Here is a 6,071-nt window from a genome sequence, read left to right on the forward strand (position 1 = left end):
TCCTTCTCTAAGCACACTGTGTTACTATAAATTCATTGACGGTGAGGTCCAAGACGGGATAATGGAGACACTGGACATATGTGTGAGGTATTCGACTAGACGGCTGCATCTGGAGCCCCTAATGATCACGCATTACTGATTCAGACAGGAATGATGAATGGACTCAGCAGGCTCACCAAACTACTCTGGAGAAGATGAGGCGTCACCTGCACAGGAAGTGGAGTGAGCGAATCAGATGCTCATCAGAGATCAATTTGGCCTTGATGGAAAATTGATCCAAATCTTTTTTTTTTTTTTGGTTCCAGCATTCTGATAAAGAAAACCTTGTTCTCTGACGCAAGATAGATCCATAAAGGTCACCATCTTTAGCATTAGCGAAACTCAGAAAACCCATTTGGAGAAATGATCGTTAACACAATGATAGTTTTAGTGGGGAGTGTAGAAATAATGGTGGATTTTGCGGTCTATAAACAATATTTTACATACAGTAGGTATGTAGCTCGACCCTAATCATCAAACCTCTGATGGTGAACGAACGTAAACTTCTAGACACTGAGGGATTAAGTTCCGACCCGCAGTGGCTCTCAGGCTTGGTTATAATAGCCGTTGGAGCTAAAGTACAGTGAAAAGCGAGCTGTGTGCATTGACATCGGCGGTTGAGGCTGTCTGCCAGCTCCTCATGGTTAAAGACCTGTTTACTTTCTCAAACCGAAAGAAATCCCAGATTTCCTGCATGTGTCCTGCTGAAGAGCAAAAATGACCTTCAATGAGCAGCCTGCCAGGTCCTTTACTAAAAAAGCAGTGTGTGTGTGTGTGTGTCTCCAGCATCTTTATTTAACAAAGCCTCCATAGTCTGTATAGGTCATATATATATATATATATATATATATATATATATATATATATATATATATATATATATATATATATATATATATAATTTCCTACCCTCAGGTAAATTGCTGTATTACTGTACTTAAAGGCTTACATTTCAAAACATATTAAATTTTATAAGAACTATATGGAACCTCAAGTCAGGATGCATTTTCTAGTTGCATTTAATCTGGCACTGTGTTACGTGTAAATGTTGTTACAGGTCTTTCCTACAATATGGTGCATTTTATATAGCCAGAACAGTTCACTGTATTTCTTTATTTTCATTCTTCATTAAAAAAAAGAAAAGAAAATATGTATGTTATTGCAATATATCCACTTAACAATATTCGTATATTTAATATTTGTTCCTCAACATGTTTTAATGTATTATTAAATATTAGTTCTAATGATTTCTCATGGTATTTCTAAAGTAAATGTTGAACTATGCCAGGTTAAAATATATATATTTTATGTTAATAAGCATTTTGGTATGATCCTAAACCTGATGAAAGTTCATGTCTCGTTACTGTGTCTTCAAACGAAGATCTGTTCTTTTTTTTTTTAATGCAGTGACATCACATCCTGGAAGTGACATCATTCTTTCAGTGGGTCAACACAACGGCACATCTTGAAGCGAGTAGCTCCACTTTTTAATGTCTGTGGGGTTTTTTTTTTCTCATTTTCTCCTAGTCTGATGTCCAAAATGTGAAATACAGTACGCGAACGTTGATCAAACATCATTTTAAAAGAATTATGAAGCATTAAATATTAAAAATCATTTTAAAATATAGCAAAAGACTTAATAGTGTACAAAAATTAACCAGTAATCACTAATTATGTAGATACATTACAACTCTGACTAGCAAGATATGGTTCAGGTTTTTTTTTTTTTTTATGCCCACCAGAATAAGACTGGTGGTCAAACGCTACCTGAAAAGTTTTTACAACTGGACCACTGCGTATCCTTGTGTGAATGTTTCCATAAGCATCCACTTGTTGTCAGATAAGAGTCTGTGTGAGAGTGTATACATGAGCGAGTGATGATAACCAAATGCGTGGTCTATGAGCGCCAACGTCACGATGCTGAAATCCGTTACGCTAAATATGACCCTCACGCAGCTGCAGCTGATTTGAGCTTCGGCCCGTTGAGGATTCGACGTTATGTGTTACTCTGAGATTGTGTGTTGCATGAACTCTTGAGAGAGCAATAACACACAGGTCAGTGATGTCAGCCCCAATTATCTGCAACTGTTCTCGGGGACTCGTCTATCCCCTAATGTTTACATTTTGTAATGATTTATATTTAAAGAAATTCTTAACTCGGACAGACTCTGTGTAATAAATAACCCCATCGTTAATGCTCTTTTACTTAATTCTTTAATTAAACCATTAAAGCGCAATGCTTAAGTCAGAAGGTGTTGATTAATATTACATTACAGCAGCTCTGAGACTAGTTCAGGCAAGCAAGGCAAATCACAGTTTATATTACATATATTAATTCACTGTTCTTGGGCTCACGGTGGCTTAGCGGTTAGCACGTTCGCCTCACACCTCCAGGGCTGGGGATTCGATTCCCACCGTGGCCCTGTTTGTGCAGAGTTTGCGTGTTCTCCCCGTGCTGCGGGGGTTTCCTCCGGGTACTCCGGTTTCCTCCCCCAGTCCAAAGACGTGCATGGTAGGCTGATTGGCGTGTCCAAAGTGTCCGTAGTGTGTGAATGTGTATGTGTTTGTGCCCTGCGATGGATCGGCACCCTTTCCAGGGTGTACCCCGCCTTGTGCCCGATGCTCCCTGGGATAGGCTCCAGGTAAAATCTGGTTCACTAACGGTAAAATCTGCTTCACTACACCATCGTTGATTATTTTCCTACAGCTGTGGCCCAACACCTTTGTTGGGTTTTCCGTAAATATTTTACCATCCATGATTTAAAATTTTGTCACGTAGTGAATCTGGATAGTTCGTTTTAGGTCTTTGTTTAATTATTATTATTATTATTTTTTATGAGCTCCACCTCGTTTCAATAAAAGCCAGCTTCAGGGGAGAAAAAAAGTGTAATGTTTTCGCTGACATCATGTTGCTGACATTCAGTGTTCTCAATGCAGTTCACCTTACAGATAGTATGGAGCCCAAAATGACAAAACGCTCCTTTAAACCTATGTACTATCTCTTCGGATCAATTCAGGGACGTGTATAGGTATAACGTGTGCAGTATTTCCATCGAAACGTACATTAATTTTACAGGGACATTCAGCATTCATGAGCAGGTTGCCAGTTGTTGCTGGCTTTCTTCTGCTCGTGGAAGCTGTCCAGCAGGGCAAGGAATAAATGATATCAGTTCTGGGAAGTGGTTATTGTGCAAATAAATAGAAATGTGCTAATGGCTGGATTTCTTCACACCCAGCGAACCTCTCTGGTGTGCCCGAGCTAGCTTTGATTAACAGTTGGTGGTCATTTAGTGCAAGGAGTACACACAGAGAAATACAAGAACAGACGCGTGTTAAAGTGGTAGACCGCATGATGTCCTCGGGTGTAACTAAATAATGTTTACAACAGACTGGTGTCAAGGTGTCATGTCAATAGAACAGAAATATTCCTAATGGATATGGTACGATTCGATGCGAGAGGAAAAAAAAAGACAGCTGTTTTCTAAGGCCTGGCGCATTGTGTTAGGAAAGGCCTAGATTTTGGCGAAGGAAGCCGCAGCAAGCTTAAACCGAGAGCTTTGATCTCGACTCATCACGGCTTGTTCCCCCAGCCCCCATCTGGACTCACTTTTCGTAGGTCTGTTTTGCATCTCCCTCTCTCGTTCTTTTACAGCCTCGAGAGCGGTCGTAAAACAAGTCCTTCTCAAACATGCCGTTCCCACTGACCGTGGGCCTGCTCACGTCTGCACAACTTGTGCGTTGTAAGGCAACAAACACAATCGTAAACCTGCACGTTTCAACAACACCAATGAAGACCTCATATTAGGTGTCGAAAAACCATGTGAGCGAAGCCGTGCGAAGCTTGCTTCTTTAGTTTTGCACTGGAGTGACAATGCTACAAGTAAGAATTATATGGCTGACACAATTGCATGTGTAAATAAGGAACCGGGACCATATCGGTACTCGCATTAAACTCCACCTTCAAACTTTGGGCCACGCCTCCTACCTGAAAAAGAATCGAATTTGACGTAGAGTTATGACTATGATGTTTGTAGCATCGTTTATAGCCACGTTATATTAGCCAGTGCAACACAAAACGAGTAAGGTTCAGGCACTAAATTTCAAGCGCTTTGCTGATTTGGTGTAAAAACCAGTGTAAAAACCTTCTTGCTTAAGAACTGATAGTATATCTATTTGAATCTGTACTGGTATTACAAGGCTTTAACGCGTTCACAAATTTCTCCAGGCAGCCTATTTAAAAGAACCGTGCTAACACAGACCCTTCATATCGATTTGTAAGACATGAGAAAGTGCAAAGGGCATGTACATAAACGAAGCAAGCCTATACATAATGAATGTGGCAGTCACTCCCCGGAAAGTGTCCTTTATGTTTGACCAATGTCCTGTAACCGCTTCCGCATTCATTTATTTTTGTTTCCTCCACTCGCTGGAGACAAAGGGTAGGAGTCACTCGCCTCTCCAGGGGGTTAGGAGGGGGTGTTTTCACTGCAAACAGGGCCAGATACAGGTGGAGTTAGCTTTGTCCGGATCCCACCAAGCATAGCTTTAGCATGGGCGCCATAATGCCCAGACCTACAATAAATATTCTTAATTTTCCTCTCCTTGTTATTGCCACTGGAAGAAAAGCAATGCCACAGCGGGACACGGAGGCAGTTCAGACGGCTGACATTCCCTTCAAAGAGCACATAAACACGGCTTTGTTGTTACCGTTTGCATGACAAATATTATGCATTCAATAAAATGTAAGATGACTGGAGCACGGCATGTAGTACTTTTAAATGAAATTAAATCTAAAATGTGCTTTGAACGTGCATTTTCTTCAATGTGTGAGAAAAGTTCTCAAACACAGCATGAGGTAGCATCGACACAGTGTATTTGGTGATTACATTAGTTACAATACTTTTAGTTTAAAAAGTTTTGGTCCTCATTTTCTACAAGACCACTAACGGCATTCCCAACAAAGAAAAACACCAGCTGTGCCTCGGAAGCCCTCGGATCGACCTCGTACTGACCGGAGCATTGTCTGTGCTGTTTTCTGAAGTTAAATAACAGCCGTTATGGAAGAAGAGCTGAAGTGGAACTGCCACGGTCATGCTGCTTGGGTCTGCTGGACAGATCTAACTTAAGATGAGGAAATTAGCTGTCTATAAAGTTTTTCAGTGATCCTGGGTCGATCCTGAGGGCACTGTAAATAGATGTAGGTAGTAGTCGTAGGTAAGGTGATTGGATGTTATTTAGCTTTAAAGAAATAAAAATGGTCATTTGTGTGATCATCAGGATTGTAACACAAGTCCAGGCAACAACTTCACGTAGTACTACTAGACAAGGGATATTTATTACACGACCATATTGGGATAGATGGATACATATATAAATATTTGGGTAGTGAAAGAGATGACCACTGACCACTCCATCAACTCCATATTTGAACTCAAAGTGGATTAGATGGACGGGTGGATGGATAAATGGATGGATAGATGGACTGGATGGATGGAGGGAAGATGGATTAGAAGGATAATTACAGTATGTTTTATGAATGTAGTGGATGGATGGATGGATGGATGGAAGATAGATTATAAGGATAAATGCAGTATGTTTGATGGATATAGTGGACGGATGGATAGATGATCAGTGATAGATGAAATAAATGAAAGGACAAATGGATGGATGGATTGGGTGAATAGTTTGGCTGGATCTTTGGATAAATGGTTGGATGTATGGATAGACTGGATGAATGGACGAATCATTTGGCTGGATAGTTTGAATAATGGATGGATTAATGATGAGGTATGATGGATGATGATGAAGGGATAGCTAGCTAGCTAGCTAGCTAGCTAGATAGATGGATGGATGGACGGTTGGACTGGATGGATAGAGGGAAGGTAGATTATAAGGATAAATACAGAATGTTGGATGGATGGATGGATGGATTGGGTGAATAGTGTGATCTATTGGATAAATGGTATGGATTGGCTGGATGAATGGCTGAATCATTTTGCTGGAACGCTTGAAGGATGGGTGGATTGATGGAA

The sequence above is a fragment of the Ictalurus furcatus genome, chromosome 9 (genome assembly GCF_023375685.1).
Source record: "Ictalurus furcatus strain D&B chromosome 9, Billie_1.0, whole genome shotgun sequence".
Taxonomy (NCBI): domain Eukaryota; kingdom Metazoa; phylum Chordata; class Actinopteri; order Siluriformes; family Ictaluridae; genus Ictalurus; species Ictalurus furcatus.